Consider the following 18,219-nt stretch of genomic DNA (forward strand, 5'->3'; position numbering starts at 1 on the left):
TTCCTCTTAGAATTGTTTTGCTGCATCCCACAACTTCTGGAATGCTGTGTTTCTTTATTATTTTGTCTCAAGAAACTTTATTTGCCCTTTAATTTCTTCTTTAATCCATTGGTTGTTCAGGAGAGCATTGCTTAATATCCATGTATTTGTGAATTTTTCAGGTTTCCTCATGTTATTGATTTCTAGTTTCATACCACTGTGGTCATACTTGGTATGATTTCAATCTTGTTGATTTGTTAAGACTTGTTTTGTGTCCTAAGATATGAAAAAGTTCCATGTGCACTTGAGAAGTGTATTCTGCTGTTGTTGGATAGAATGTTCGGTAAATGTCTATTAGTTCCACTAGGTCTATAATGTTATCCAAGCCTGCTGTTTCCTTACTGATTCTCTGGATGATCTATTCATTATTAGGAGTGGGGTATTCAAGTCCTCAACTATTATTATACTGATGTTTATTTCTCCTTTTAGCTCTGTTAGTTTTTATATATTTAGATGCTCTGATGTTGGATTTATAGATATTTACTATTGTTATAAATAAAATAGAGAATAAGAAAACAATGGAAAATATTAATCCAACTAGGAATTGGGTTTTTGAAAAGATAAACAAAAGTTAAAAAAACCCTAGCTATACTAACCAAAGAAAAAAGAAAGATGACCCAAATCAACAAAATTATAAATAAGAAAGGAGACATTACAACAGATACCACAGAAATACAAAGAATTTTAAGAGGCTACTATGAACAACTGTACACCAACAAACTGAACAACCTAGAATAAATGAAAAAACTCTTACCAACATATTACCAATACACACTACTCAGACCGAATCAGAAAGAAATAGAAAATCTGAGGAGACAATTACTAGTAAGGAGATTGAACAGGCAATAAAAAATCTCCCAATGAAGAAAAGCTCAGGACCAGATGGCTTTGCTGGTAAAATTTTCCAAGCTGCTAAAGAAGAATTAACACCAATCCATCTCAAACTCTTCCAAAAAATTGAAGAGGATGGAACACTCCCAAACTAATTTTACAAGGCCAGTATTACCCTGATACTAAGTCAGATGAGGACACTATTAGAAAACTACAGCCCAATATCCCTGATGAATATAGATGCAAAAATTCTGAACAAAATATTAGCAAACTGAATTCAGCAGCACATTAAAAGGATTATTTACTGTGACCAAGTGGAATTTATCCCTGGGATGCAAGGATAGTTCAATATTCAAATCAATCAATGTGATTCATCACATTATTAGAATAAAATAAAATAATCATATGATCATCTTAACAGATACAGAAAAGGCATTTGACAAAAATTGAACATCTGTTCATGATAAAAACACTTTTCAAATTAGGCATAGAAGAAATAGATCTCAACATAATAAAGTCCATGTATTAAAGGCCTGCAGCTAACATCATACTCAATGGTGAATAGTTGAAAGCCCTTCTTCAAAGATTAGGAACAATACAAGGGTGTCCACTCTCAGTACTCCTATTCAACATTGTACTAAAATCCTAGTAGGACAATCAGTCAAGAAAAAGAAATAAAAGGCATCAGAATTAGAAGTAAAATTGTTTCTATTTGCAGATGACATGATTTTATGTATAGATAATTCTAAAAACCTAACCAAAAACTAATCATCCAATTCAGTAAAGTTGCAGTATACAAAATTAGTGTTAAAAAAAACAGTAACATTTCTGTAAATCAACAATGAATTTTCTAAAAAAGAAATTGAGTCCATTTACAATAGCACCAAAAACAATAAAATATGTAGGAATAAATTTAACCTATGAGGTAAAAAATAATCTCTACTCTGAAAACTACAAGATGTTAATGAAAGAAATTGAATAAGACAAAAATAATGGAAAGGTATCCCTGTTCATGGATTGGAATAATTAATATTGTTAAAATGTCCATACTAATAAAAGCCATCTATAGATTCAATGCAATTCCTATTAAGATTCCAATACCATTTTTTACAGAAATAGAAAAAACACTCCTAAAATTTATATGGTACCACAAAAGACCACAAATGGCCAGAGCAATTTTGATAAAGAACAAAGATAGAGGCATAATGCTTCCTAATTTCAAACTATACTACAAAGCTATAAGTAAACAAAACAGTATGGTATTGGAATAAAAATAAACAGACCACTGGAACAGAATCAAGAAATAAACCCAAGCAGATACAATCAACTTATATTTGACAAGGGAGGCAAGAATACTCAATGAAGAAAATACATTCTCTTTAATAAATGGTGCTGGGAAAACTGGATATTCACATGAAAAGAATGAAACTTGACCCCTATCTTACACCACTCACAAAAAATAAATTGAAATGTACTAAAGACCTAAATTTAAGACCTAAAACCATAAAACTCCTAGAAGAAAACATAGGTAAAAAACTCCTTGACATGGAACTTGGTAATGATTTTTTGAAAATCACACATAAAGCACAAGCAACAAAATAAAACATAAACAAAGAGGGACTACATCAAGCTAAAATGCTTCTGCACAGCAAAATAAACTATCAACAAAATGAAAATACCACCTATGGAATTGGAAAAATTATTTGCAAACCATATATCTGATAAGGGATTAATATCCAAAATATATAAAACACTCATACAAGGCAATAGCAAAAAAGTAAAAACAGAAACAAACTGAAAAACCCCCCAAATAATCTAATTAGAAAATGATCAAAGAACCTGAATGGACATATCTCCAAAGGAGATATACAAATGGCCAACAGATACATGAAAAGATGCTCCACATCACTAGTCATTAGGGAAATGCAAAATAAAACAATAGTGAGATATCACCTCATGACTGTTAGAATGGCCATCATCAAAAAGACAAGTGATAACAAATGTTGGTGTGGATGTGGAGAAAGGGAACCCTTGTGTACTTATGGATGGAATTGTGAATTGGTACTGCCACTATGGAAAACAGTACAGAGGTTCCTCAAAAAATTAAAAATAAAACTACCATATGATCCAGCAATTTCATTTCTAGAAATATATCCAAAAAAACAAAAAACACTGACTTGAAAAGATATCTGCAGCCCCATGTTTGTTGCAGCATTATTTATAATAATCAAGACATGGAAATAATCATGTCCATCGATGGATGGATAAAGAAGATGTCGTATAAACATATACAGTGGAATATTAATCAGCCATAAAAGAGAATGCAATCTTGCCATCTGTGAAAATATGGATGAACCTTGAAGGCATTATGCTAAGAGAAATAAGTCAGACAGAAAAAGACAAATACTGTATGACTTCACTTATAAGTGAAATCTAAAATGAACAAACAAAAAACACCCAAAATTCATAGAAAAAGAGATCAGGTTTGTGGTTATCAGAGATGGGGGTAGGGAGAGGGGAAATTGGAGAAAAGTGGTCAAAAGGTATGAACTTCCAGTTAAAAGATAAATAAGCACTAGGGATATAATGAACAACATGATGACTATAGTTAACACTGCTGTATAATATACAGGAAATTAGTTAAGAGAGTACATCCCAGGTGTTCTCACCACAAGATTTTCTTTTCTTTTCTTTTTACTGTAGCTTTATGAGAGGATGGATGTTAACTAAACCTATTGTGGAAAGTAATAATTTCAAAATATCTGTAAATCAAACCATCATGCTATATGCCTCTAACTTATACAGTGACTTATGTCAATTATTTCTCAATAAAACTGGAAGAAAAATTAGTACAACTCTCCCCTTACCCCCACCCTCCAGCCCTGAGTAACTGCATCTCAGGGTCTCCATTGCTTTGTCTGTATCTTAGTTTTCTCAGCTTGTATTTGCCCACCCATTCACTTTAAAGAGGATGTTGCACTTCTAAAACATCTTAGTTGAGTTTGCTGGTGGCTGACGGCCCGAGCACTGAGGCTTCGAGCCTCTTCTTCACATCTCCTTTGCTTGGTAGAAATTTGGCAGCAACAATGGTGTGGTCACCAGAGGTTCATTGTGACTGAACAGAGAGAAAACGCAAATCAGAGGGGCTACTTGGACATGCCAGCAATGTCTTTCAAAGAACCTGTTTAGAGAGCCCACAGCCATTAGTCTCTAATGAACTTTCTGAAAGAAAGAGCGGAAAACAAAAGACATCAAAATAACACCTTTTTTATTTTCAACCCTGGAAAACTTCCCAACTTTGACTTTTGTAAAGGTCAGGCTATGACCACTTCATGGTGGTCCTCGCCCTCTCCTGGAGGGAAACCCTCCAGATTATGTGGGTCATTGGGAGTGAACCATGGGCAGAAGCTCCTGGAGCCCAGGGCCAAGTCCCCAGGCTGAGACTTTTCAGGTTGCACTTTTTTTATCTTTTAGATCAGCTGGGCAGCTATATAGCACTGCCAAAACACTTCAATGCCCACGTTCTTACTTAATGGTTGCATTTTGAGCCTAGTAATGCAAAATTAATTGCCATGAACTAATGAAAAAAGGACAAAGGATGAATTTACACCCAGATCTCATATTCACACCAAGTAAAAGCCATGCTAGTTCCAGTAACTCTTTTCTGAGGCTTCTCAGTGTTCACAGAACAAAGACAGGGAGGAAACCAGATTATCAGGGGCACACACTGTTATGAAGATGCCAAATCCTGAGGGGCCTGGGGCACAGGAGTTGGGCCATATTCACACTGAGAGCAGCAGTTGGGTTTTTGGGCTCCTGGATGGAGCTCGGCCCTGAGAGAGGAGAGAAAAAAGGCTGAGGGGACCCAGCTGAGGAAGATGCAAAGCTGGGTATCAGGGTGGGGGGCTCTCTCAGGGTCTCTGGGCATCACTGTTAACACAGCAGCATTTACCCTCTTCTTTGCAGCGATCCTTCTGTACCTGAAGCTGTCCAGAACTAGTTGCTTAAGGGGGGAAAATAACTCCAATTGCCATCACCCGTATAAATTGCTTGCTGTATTTTTCTAATCTCCTGAACCTCCTCATCAGCATGCATGTCATTAAGACACTGTCCTACTCATTTATTAATCAACAAACGTGTTGGGTTTTAGTCTGAGCTAAGCACAGTATTAGAAGGCTAAAAAGATGTGGCTCCCCCCCTTCCCGAGGGGTCCAGCTTCACTGGACCGGAACCTTCAGATTTGTTCTGGGGCCCTTAGCCTCAGGAGCCTCTGGTTCACATCCTATGACTGTCTGCTCACAATTTTGTAAAAAGAGCAGAGGCTGTAAAAAGGTTGCCAAACATACTGTGTCAAGAAATGAGTCCCAAGGGTAAAGGCTTCACTTTGTAGAATTGGTGGCTCATTTTCACCCATAATGGTGGCACTTATACTTTCTATGACACCAAGTCTGACATCACATCAGCTCAACTTAAAAAAATGTATTCCATATTTAGTTCCAGAAAAGATTTAAGCTGAGTCACATAAATGTATACAATGCAGTAAGGCAAAATAAAATTAAGGGAATGAGGGAAATAAGACAAGAGAAAATGAGGGTATTGACCAAAGAATGATGCCAGAAACCTCTTTTTGAAACTGTGATAAAATTTACATGAAATAAAATTTACCATCTTGACAATATTTCAGTGTACAGTTCAGTGGCATTAAGTACTCTCACACTACAAGCAAACATCACTACCCTCCATCTACAGAACTCTTCATCTTGCTAAACTGAAACTCTGTCCCCATTAAATCCCAACTCCCAGTTCCTCCTCCCACAGTCCCTGACAGCCTTTCTGTCCCCATGAATTTGCCTAGAATACATACTTCATACAAGTAGAATCACACTGTTTGTGTCTTGTTGTGTCTGGCTTCTTTCCTTAATATAATATCCTCAAGGTTCATCTATGTTGTAGCCTGTGTCAGGATTTCCTTCCTTCTTAAGACTGGATAATATTCCATTGTATGAATATACCAGCCAGAGACTGTTTTAATCTGATATTTTAACCTCAGTGCTTATATAATTTTAATAATTATGAGACATACTCTATGTATTTGTGGAGAGCCATAAATCATGGCTAGTGTAAGAGGTAGTGACAGTTCTGAATAGAATGATCACAAACCCCCTCACCAGTAACTGAACTCAACGCACTGATTGCTTGCTGCTTGGCTGGGTTTATTTTTTTTCCTTTCCAACCTGAAATTATGTTCATTATTTCTCACCATCTAAAAGTTTAGTGCCACTTCAGGGTAGGGAGAGCTATTATAATTGCTGCAGCTGTCTCTTGAAATATTAAATTAAATGAATGTATTTCTGACCATTTCTAAAATGCAAAGTTCAGTATGGAACTTTGATTAGTATCCTGACAGTGATGTGCTTGGGGAATGTAATTCATTTGACAAATATTGAGCAAGTGTCTTGGCTGTGTCATACACTGTTCTGGGAGCTGGGGACACAGACAACAGAGGTTCTGGCCCAACCCTTCAGAGTTGACATTCCAGAGGTGACGACCGGCAGTACAAAACCAATAAGCAGATGAAACAATTACAGGTTTTAATCTGAAGGATAAATGGGAGACACAAACGCGGGCTGATATAGAAAGCCCAGCATGGAGCGGTGTGCGGGGGTGGTCAGCTAGGCCTCCCTGGAGAGGGGGCATTTAAACCTAGGTCTAAGGTGATGGGAGAAGCCACTTTTGCAAAGCAAGCAGGGTGAGGTCTGGACAGAAGTAACATGTGCAAGGTCCCTGCTCTGGTAAGGCTGGGAATGATCTAGGAAAGAAAAAGGAAATCACTGAATCTGGATAGTAACAAGCAAGGGGAGAGCAATACAAAGACTGGAGAGAGGAAGGCAGAGGCCTTGGAGATCATGGCAAAAGGCAAATCTTATTTCACGTTTCCTAGGAAGTACTCAGAAGTGTTCTAATTGGAAGAATGATGTCATCTGATATTTATTTTTCAAGGGGCTGGTGGAGCATGGATTGGAGAAAGTCAAGAGTGGAAGACAAGGACTGATGAGGGGATGTAGGGAGAGGTGAGAGGGATGATGATGTAGATTCAGGTGGGGTGGTGGAGCCAGAGGAAAGTGAGCAGATCCGAGCATTTATTGGAAATACAGTTGAGCCTCCTTATTTCTGTGTTAGGTATGGGTATGTTAAAGAACAAAAATCCAACCATGTAAATTTGAAGATCTAATTGGCTTTATTAAGAGACTCATGAATCAGGCAGTATCCCATCTAGAAGGTAGAGAGATACTCTGAGGAGCTGTACGAAAGGAAGGCTTTTATAGGCCAAAGGAGGGTGAGGCAAGGAATTTATTAGCAAAAGAAAAGAGTAAATTGTTTCAGGCCAGTGCATCCACTTTGGGGAGAAAGGAATGGCAGGAGTCTTATTATGCAGATGACCTCACTGATGCTGACCAGAAAATCTCAGATGAACTGATTAAAATTACATTTATCGGGAAGGTCAAAACTGCAATTAGATCAAGTATTAAGTCTAGGTTTTGTGTCATGGGTGTTAACATGAGTGACGCCATTTTGGGCCTGTGGTTTTCTCTTTAACAGGTATTAATACCAAAGTTTTGGCTTGAGAACTGAGGAAGAAGGGGGCATGCCTATGGGGGAACAAAACTCAGGGTTCCTGCTAAATATTTTGAAATTGAGCTATATGCAACAACCCACATGGAGAGGTAAAGCACATTGTTGGAAATGTTAGCATGGATTCCAGCAGAGAGCTCAGAGATAATGATAAATATTTTAGGGTCATTAACATAAGGATGACATTTAAATCTTTGGAGATTACCAAGGAAGAGAGTACAGAGAAGAGATTAGAAGACCCAGAATCCCACCGTGAGGTGCCTCAACTTGGAGAGGTCAAGTAGAGTAAGATAAGATAATACAGCAAATGGAGAAGCGTGGCCTGTGAGCTAGTAGGGGAAACCAGCAGAGTGTTGCATCATGGTAACCAGGAGGAGGGAACCCTCCAGGGATGCAGTGCTGGGGTTTGAGGAAGAGGGGGAGACTACAGAGAAGCTGAGAAATACCCATTAGATATAGCCACATGGAAGACCAGGTTCAGGCAGTGGTGGTGGGTAAAGTCAGACTAAAACTTCTGACTAGTGAATAGAGGAGGGGGAGTGGAGACAGTGGGCATATAGAATTTTTTTGAGTATTCTGGCTTACAAGGAATATTGGAGAAATAAGATGGTATCCTGAAGGAGATAGTAGGTCGAGGACTTCCTTTTTTTTAAGTTGAGAGATAATATAGCATATTTGTATACTGCTGAGAATGTTTACCCAAAAGGTCATGTTTATTTCAGAACATTTGCAGCACATATACTCTCTTTGTAAAAATCAACCAGCACAAGGTGCTGCCTATTAGGCCAATACTAGATCCTGAACGTGCAAATATGCCATCTGCACAGAAAAGACAGTAGATAAATAAAACTTGAAAGATTAATGTATGATATTTAATAAGCACCTATTATGTTCCAGACACTGATTTAGACCCTTAACTTACCTTGTAGAATAATACAGAACAGGAGCTTACATTCTTGAGGAGGAAGACATAACAAACAATACCTTGATAAATAAGTAAATTATATAGTATAGTGGAGAGTGATTGGTTTGATACAGGTCTCCACCATGAAAGTTGACTTTTTACTTAATATTTAAGTATGTTACCAAATCCTTGAGCTTTTGCATCTATAAGCTAAGCATGAACCAAGAACTGACTTAAAAATTTTAATGCCACTTTTCCCCAGCTATTGTGTGCACACGGAATGTCTCCTGTAAGGTGGGATGAGTGCTTGAGGAATGGTATCTATATCTCTCACGTCGTTTTGCCTACAAGTTACACATACCTAACTGACACAGAGTTCATGACACGCCAAGTTCTGGTGCAGCTTGGTTTTAGGAAAAGGCTGGATGCACGTTGCGATTGTCTCCCTCCTTCACTCTCTCCTGCTCTCCTTCTTTTAGCCCCTTCTTTTCTCTTCCTCACCCTCTCCCTCTTGTCTCTTCTGATCTGGTCACATTCCCAAGGAGGCACTGCAGTGGTCTCCCATCATCACCTCTCAGATACTCCACCACTGAGTGGGATGCTTCTTCCCAGCACTCCAGAGTGGGACCCAGTGTGTTTTGTTGGCTCCTGAGGGAGTGCTCATGCCTGAACCAAGGACATCTCCAGAGAGACTCAGTGTTCTGACTGACTGGGCTGGGTCACAGTACCCATATTGGTTTTTCCTTGGGGTAGGTCAGCTCCACTGAGCCACACACATGGAGAGTCATTCCTCCAGTATATTCATGGGGTCTATAGGAGAGGAGAGAACACATGAGGGGACTGAGAAATGAAGAGGACCAATAAGTTGCCCCCAGCACATGGATAATCATTTCAGACCTATAATGTCGACTCAGGTTTGCCAGATCCTCAAGCTCTGACTTTTTCCCACTAGAACCTATCACCTTCTCAATACTGTTATTTCAGGTTTTCCATTCGCTCAGTGTGCATGAGCTTGGTGTTTTACAAGAATTGGGTATGTAGATAGAAATTGTCAAATGAGGACAGAGAAAGAGGCATGGAATAAAGTGAAGATGGAATGTAGCAGACAACAGTTGGGGTCCCAGCAGGAAACATTCACTCTTAAACTGGATAATTTGAGGAGTGCTTACTAGAGGGATCATTTGCAAAAAAAAGGCAGGCAGGATGTAAAGAAACCAAAAGAGATAATGTAATATTTTAGGGCAAGTAAGTGTGGGGCATTTGACACCACAACAGAGGGAACAGATACCAGAACCCTAAAGGAGAGAGTCATGTGGAGAAGGCCACCTTGGCAGGAGCTGTGGCCTTCAGAAGAGGTCCATCCAGCTTCAAGTGACCACAGAGGGAGGGGACCTGGGGAATAGGAATGTAGCCCTTCCTCTCTCTCTCCCTCAGATGTCTTGCCAGGGATCCCCATTGCTGAACACAGATGCCAGGGATCCCCATTGCTGAACACAGATGCCAGAGGAAACACACCATGCAGGTCAGCCTCTGGGCACAGAGCAGGGAGAAGAAGGATGTAGGGCACATCTGGTCATCTGGTGATGTAAAGGAAAGGCAGGATAGGAAGCAAGATCAACTGGAGGCAATCACACTCTCCACCACCTTCTTCTTTCCCCCAAACCCACTTCCTGCTTCCTCTCCTACTGTCCTTCCTATCAGAGAATCTTCTGCTGGAATCCCCTCCCATCAGCAGGCATCACAGATGCCTTCCTCAGGTGTTCTACACTAAGCACTTTATACCTCTCTGAGGAAAGAGGGAATATCTGAGACCTAGTGCCGACTTGTACACTAACTGGTGCTGTGATATGGACAAGGTCTTTACCTTCCTGAGCTTTTCCTTTTTTTTACCTTTTAAATGCAAGCAAAATTACAATTGTGCAAGCTTCTTATGAGGAATAAATGAATCAACATATCCAAAGACAGTTACACAGTGAGTGTCTCATGGCAGATGTTTATATATGTGAATTCTCTAATCCATCAAGCCTGTCCAGGTTGAAAAGAGAACTCGATACCCTCAAAACCAGAACTTTCTCACACTCCCTCTATATATGAACCTTCCTTTTTACATAAACCCTTAGAGCTACAAGCAGGTTCTATAAAAATTAATAAATATATATGATCAGGTAGCCTGCCAGATTCCACTGAGCCTAGTAAAGAGAGTTAAGTTCATAGCAAGTGAACCAATTGTGTAAAGTCACATCATAGTCTGAAAGAATCCAGATTCCAGCTGGGCCCCAGGTTGGTGATGGGTGGAAGTTGTTGAGATGGCTGCTGGTCTGGGAATTAAGGAGATCATGGGAAGCAGGGAAGAGTTCCTTCCACATGGCCACTCCTACCACCTTGCAGCAAGTTGCTGCAGTTACCTGCTGGTCCTCCATGCCAGGGCTGAGGGCACCAGAAGAGGAGCCCAAGCGTAGAGGGTGATGAAAGGCTTTCTTATCCTTGACACCTTGCCCAGTCTCCCCTGGTCACATCTGAGACCCAGCACTGACCTTGAACTCCAAAATTCTGCGGGTCCCCACCTTCTTGCTTTCCCCTGAGGTATGCCCAGGCCATCCTGTCACTCCACAACAGTGACCATTGGCTGTGGCCACACCAGAAGCTGGGTATCCCACCAAGACCCTCTCTCTGCAGCCCCAAGGGCACACCTTCAGAGAAGATGGCCCGTTTGCCTTTCCTCTTTAGCTCAAAACTCACCCAACTATGGTTTCACACAAAAACTGTTGCAGAAAAAGGCATTTTTTGAAAATATGAGTCTGGGCACTATCAGCTTACATAGCATCTTGTGATACAGCATGTCGACCTCAATTCAACAGTAAGGAGGGCATGCGTCTGTTTTCAGATTCACATACCTCATCCAAGAGGTGAGCTAAACTTAGACAGAAAACATTTTTATTTTTGTCTTTGTGGCCTTAAATAGTCTGCACATAATTTAGCACTCCTTTCTTTTGTTCCTGTTAATGTAGAGCACAGTCTTGATGCAGAATTCCAGCAGCCACCCACCACAACTTCTCCAAATGTGATCTGTCTTTAGAGGAGGAGTTTTCATTGAATTGAAAGGTCTTCTCACATGTGCTCTTAAGGAATGAGAGAACTTGTATCAAGAACAGACTCTCCACAGTGTGGCTGTCTCTGGACTCCCTCTCAGAAGGTCTAGAAAGTAAAGTGGACTGTGGACCTTTACCAAAGAGAAGTTGCACAAAATGGTGCAAGGACCTCCAACAAGGCTTTAGATGTGACTGTAGATCATGATCATCTTGTTAAAATCGTAACCTTCACCAGCAGTTTCCCTGACTTCCCTCCTGACTGCCTTCGATAGTTACCAGGTAGCAACTGGCCTTTGATGGTGAACCGATGAAACAAAGGAGACAACAAGAACCCTCCAGCCAGGAGCACCACTTTTTAAACTTTTACATTTCTTTCACCTTTTTTCTTGACTATTCCATGGGAGATGATTATGCATCTTTTTCAGTTTAAAAGTTAAAAATAAATATATGTGTATGTGTACATGTCAAAGAGTTAAAAGAAAAAACACACTTTTCAGAAATAGCCAGTAACTTTTGCTTTTTATTAAAATTGGCAATCATATATTTGAAATCAGTTTAAAAGCATACTTGATATAAAAATGATCTAAAAATTTTCACTCTAGGGACTTCCCTGGTGGTTCAGTGGTAAAGAATCTGCCTTACAATGCAGTGGATGCGCGTTTGATCTCTGGTCAGGGAACCAAGTTCCCACATGCCGTGGTGCAACTAAGCCCGCGCACCACAACTACTAACTCACGCGCCTCCACTAGAGCCCTAGTGCCACAAACTACAGAGCCCATGCGCTCTGGAACTCGTGCACCACAACTACAGAGCCCACACACCCTGGAGCCTGCACACCACAACTAGAGAGAGAAAACCCACACATCAGAACTAGAGAGAATTCCACGTGCTGCAACGAAGAGCCCACGTGCTGCAAAGAGAGATCCTGCATGCTTCAACAAAGATCCTGCATGCCGCAAGTAAGACCCAATGCAGCCAAAAATAAATAATAAATCTTAAAAAAAAAATTTCACTTGAGTTATTCTTTAATTATAGTTATATATACATATATAAAGCCTCAGCTAACTTTATATATATTATAATATATAATTAAATTATGATTATACATATCATTTGTGGAAAGATGTAACATATTAATATTAAGAGAAAGAGTGGCCTTATTAATATCAAAATAGACCAAAAATATGTTTTTGGATGAAGAGGGTGATAAATGGGATATTGCCTGTCATATCAGTAAACAAAGGATGTCACAGTCATCAGTGATTGCAGCCACAGCCTATGGTGAGCTGGTGAGCCCTGAGGAAACTCAGGAAGGAAAAGAATACCTGCCATCATGCAGCCGCTCCCTACAGTGAGCCCTGAGGAAACTCAAGATATGAAAACACAGGATACTGGCCCCAGACAGCTGAGGTGCATGTCATTGGAATGATTTCAGTGAGCCCAGACACTTGCATCTTCCCATACATAGAAAAGTGCTAAATTCCTTAACTTGAGATTTCTAGTTTTTTTTAATTAACAGTAATCTTTTGTTCCTACTACCTGCCCTTTGTTGCAAAACTCCTATGTATCCAACTCTACCCTTGCCACCTCAGAGTTACTTGAGATGCTGCCTCCTGGGCTTGAAGTCCTAAAAATTCCCACTAAATAAAACATAGCTCTCAACTTTTAGGTTGTGAATATTTTTTAGTCGACAAGGGTCATTTCATAATGACAAAAATATCAATTTTTCAATCAGTCATAATGATCCTAAACATTTATGGATCAAAAAGGAGAGCTTCAAAATATATGAACAAGAAATGATACAATTGCAAGGAGAATAGACAAATCCACAATTATAGGCAAAGATGTCAATACTCACTCATCAACAATTGATAGAGCAATTAGAAAAATCAATAAGCATGTGAAAGATAGCAACCACACTATCAATCAACTTTATGTTATTGATTTCTAGAATATTCCACTCAAACAACACATTCTAATCAAGGAGACACAGAGTGTTTAGTAAGAAAGACTGTAGTTTGAACCATTAAAAAGTTTAAAATAATTCAAGATATACCTAGTTATGTTGTCTAAACACAATGGAATTAAAATAAAATTAAGAGAAATATATCTTAAAAATTTTCAAATACTTGGCCACTGTAAAAAATAGGTAAAGAAAGAAATCAAAATGGGAAAAGTAAAACATTTTTAATTGAATGAAAATGAAAACACAACATTTCAACATGGTAGAATGCTGCTGATTTGTAGCAATAAACACCTACATTAAAAAAGAAGAAAAGGCTAAAATCAATGCTTTCAGTTTTTCCCTCAAGAAATAAGAAAAGGAAGAGCAATTTAAATCCAAAGCAAGCAGAAGGAAGGAAATCACAATGATCAGGGTGAAAAATCAATGAAACTGGACAAAAAAATAATAGAGAAGATCAACGAAATCATATATGAATCTTTAAGAAAATCAATAAAATGTAAACATCTAACCAGACCAATCAGGGGAAAAAGAGTGTCCTGATATCATGAATTATAGGGTTAAAACTCTACACATCCTAGAGATATCAAACTGATATAAGGGAACATTATGAACAACTTTATGCCAATACCTTTGTCAGTTTTTATGATATGGACAAATTCCTTGAAAGACACAAACTATGAAGCTCACTCAAGAAGAAGGTAAGAATATGAATAACTCTATATCTATGAAAGAAATGGAAGTTGTACTTAATAACCTTCCCCCAAAGAAAGCTACAGTCCTAGGTATCTTCACTGGATAATTCTACCAAACATTTATAGGAAAAATAATACCAATTTGACACAAACTCTTGAAGAAAATTGAAGAAGAAAGAATACTTGCTAACTCATTCCATGAGGCAAACATTGCTCTGACGCTAAAACCAGAGAAAGACATTATAAGAAAAAACTACAGTTCAACATCCTTCATGAATATAGGTGCAAAAATTCATAAAAAAATCTTAGCAAGTTGAGTTCCAACAATATATAAAAAGAATAATATAATATGACAAGTGGGTTTTATACCAGGAAAGCAAGATCAGTTTTATATTAAAAAAAATAAATAATAGTAATTCATCATGTTAACAGACTAAAAAAGAAAAATTACATGATCATCTCAGTAGACACAGAAAATACATTTGATAAAATCCAGTATTCATTCCTGATAAAAACTTTTAGCAAACTAGGGATAAAAAGTAACTTTCTCAGTCTGATAAAGGGCTTCTACAAAAACCTATAGCTAACTTTAAATTAAATTCAGTGGTGAAAGTTGGAATGCAGCACCCTAAGATCAGGAACAAGACAAGAAGGCTTATTCTCATCACTTGTGTTAGTCATTGTACTGGGGGTTTGATTTAGTACAAAAAGCAGAAAAAGAAAAGACATCCAGATTGGAAAGGAAAAATTAAAACTATTCATATGTGCAGTTGATATAAATTGTCTATGTAAAAAATCTGATGTAATCTACCAGAAAGACTTTAGCAAGGTAGCAGGACACAAGATCAATATATAAAATTCAATTGTATTTCTACATATTAGCATCAAACAATCAGAAATGAAACATTTTCTTTAAAAATACCATTTACAGTTATATCAAAATACCTGAAATAAGTAGAGGTAAATCTGAATAAAGATATACAAGCTTTTATACTGAAAGCAAAAAAAAAAAAAAAATTACTGAGAAAAATACAAAAAAATCCAAATAAATGGAGAAATAGACCATGTTTATGGATCAAAAGACTCAATAGTGTTGAGGCCCTAAATTCATCTATAAATTCTACCTGACCCAATCAAGGTTTTTGTGGAGTTTTTTAAGAAATTATCAAACCTGATTCTAAAGTTCATATGGAAATTCCAAGGGCCTAGAGTATAGCCAACTTGCTTTTGAGAAAGAACTAAGTTGGAGGACTCACACTTGGAGAATATTATGAAGCTACAATAACCAAAAAAGTGTGGTATTGGCATCAAAATAGACAAAGATCAATGGGTCAGGATAGAGAGACCAGAGATAGACCCACATGTATATAGTACTTGATTTTTGACAAAGTTACAAAGGATTTAGGTGGAGAAAGATAGACCTTTTAACAAACAGTGCTGGAACATTTGGACATACATATGTGAAAAATGAACCCTGATCCATACTTCACATCATATATAACAATTAAATGATCATAAATATAAATGTAATACCTAAAATTAAAGTGCTTCTAGAAGAAAACAAAAGAAAATCTTTGTAACTTTGGGTGAGGTAAAGATTCCTAAATACAACACCAAAAAGCACAATTCATAAAAGAAAAAAAAAGACAAATTGGACTTTGTCAAAATTAACAACTTCCACTTTCTGAAAGATGATATTAAGAAAATTAAAAGATAAGACTCATACTGGGAGAAAAGTTTTGCAAATAACATATCTGATAAAGGATTTATATTCAGAATGCATAAAGAATTCTTAAAAATCCGTAACAGTGGATTTTCCATACATTGCTGGTGGAAATGTAAAATAGTACAGCCACTGTGTTAAAGTGTATGGCAATTTCTTATAAAATTAAACATATGCTGGTCACAGAACAAAGCAATTTTACTTCTGGGCATTTAACTGAAAGAAATGAAACTTTGTGTTTACACCAAAACCCGTACACAAACATTCAGGGAAGCTTTGTTTATAATCACCAAAACCTAGAAATATCCATCAACAGGTGAATAGTTAAACATATTGTGATAGAGCCATAGCATGGGATATCCCTCAGCAATAAAAAGGAACAAACTGCTGATAAATGTGACAATCTGATGGATCTCAAAAGGATTATGTTGACTGAACAAAGCCAATCTCGAATTGTTAAACACTGTGATTCCATTTACATAACAATTTTGATATGACAATTATAGAGAAAGGAAACATCAATATGGGCCAGTGGTTATGAAGGGGGTGTTAGGAAGGTGACTGTGGCTAAAAAATGTAGCAGGAGGGATCCTTGTGGTGGAACTGTTCTGTACCTTGACTATGGTTTTAGTGACATGAATCTACATGTATGATAAAATTGACTAGAGCTAAATAAGTATGCATACAAATTCACACACACAAGTGAGTCCATGTAAAATCGGTAAAATATGAATAAGATTGATTAATTGTATTATACCAGTTTTCTGTTTGTAATGTTGTTTTATAGTTATGCAAGATTTTGCCATTGGGAGAAACTGCATGAAGAGTACATGGTGTCTCTCTATATTTCAGTGAGTGAATCTACAATTATTCCAAAATAACAGTATAGGGGGAAAAAGTCAATAATAAGGCAACAAACAACTTAATGAATTATGGGCAAAAATGTTCTACCAACATTTCACCAAAGAAGACCTGTAGTTGGCAAATAATATTATGAAAAGATGGTCAACATTATTAGTCTAAAGACTAAGGGAAATGAAAATCACAATGAGATACCACTACACACTTTGTAGTGTAATGTTTACAAGTAAGAAGGTTAGCCATTCTAAGTGTTGGGGAAGATGTAGAGTAACTGGAACTCTCATACACTGCTACTAGAAACATAAAATGGTGTATTACAAATTTAAACCTACACCTATGGTCTAGCCATTCCATCTCTAGGTATGAAGGTGAATGTCTATACAAAAGAATCATGAAAGCATATATCCATATAAAGTTTTTTAAAAATAATTTTGACATGTTGCAATTTGTAAATTTATGGTGTACAGATTGTTACTTTCATATATTTATATATTGTAATATGATTGCCCAGGAAGCAACCCAAGTTTTCTTCCAATTTTTCTCCATTGATTATGTTAGCTGTGAATATATGGTATATGGCCTTTACTGTGTTGAAGTATGTTCCTTCTATATCCATTTTGTTAAGGGTTTTTATCATGAAAAGATGTTGTATTTTGTCAAATGTTTCTTCTGCCTCTATTGAGATGATCACGTGATTTTATCTTTCATTTTATGGATGTGATGAATTCATTTATTGATTTGTGTATGTTGAACCATCCTTGCATCTCAAGGATGTATCCCACTTGGTCATGGTGTATAATCCTTTTAATGGGTTCTTCAATTTGGTTTCTTCATATTTTGTTGAGAATTTTTGCATCTATATTCATCAGGGGTATTGGTCTACAGTTTTCTTGTGATATCCTTTTCTGATTTTGGTGTCAAGCTAGTGCTGGCTTTATAGAATGAGTTTGGAACTATTTTCTCTTCCTCAATATTTTGGAAGAGTTTGATGAGGATTGGTATTAATTCTCCTTTACATGTTTGGTGGAATTCACCAGTGAAGTCATCTGGCCCTGGAATTTTCTGTATTGGGAGTTTTTTTAAATTACTGATTCAATCTCTTGACTTGTTTTTTGTCTTGTTGGACTGCACCCTGAAGGCCTTCAGGCCCTGTACTTGCCCAGCCTCGAGACTAAAGGAAGACCCTGAAGTCAGTGGCAGAGACATCAAAGGTTTAATGGATGGGGGATCTTACATGTCTGAAGCAATGTCCTGGAGTGACACCCCACTGTGTGTGCCAAATGGCAGGCAGGACATGGCAGCAGTCTTGGCTCCCAGGGGGAGGGGGAGGTTACAAGTTATAGGGGGAATTTACATCAGGTTGATTCATCAGTTACCAGGGAAACTAGCAGATGGGCATGCCCCTCACTGCCCCTTTGATAAGCTCTCATGGTGGAGATGTTATGATCTAACGATTAGAATAATCGCTAGCTGGGGCCAGG

The sequence above is a fragment of the Orcinus orca genome, chromosome 6 (genome assembly GCF_937001465.1).
Source record: "Orcinus orca chromosome 6, mOrcOrc1.1, whole genome shotgun sequence".
In the NCBI taxonomy this organism is placed as follows: domain Eukaryota; kingdom Metazoa; phylum Chordata; class Mammalia; order Artiodactyla; family Delphinidae; genus Orcinus; species Orcinus orca.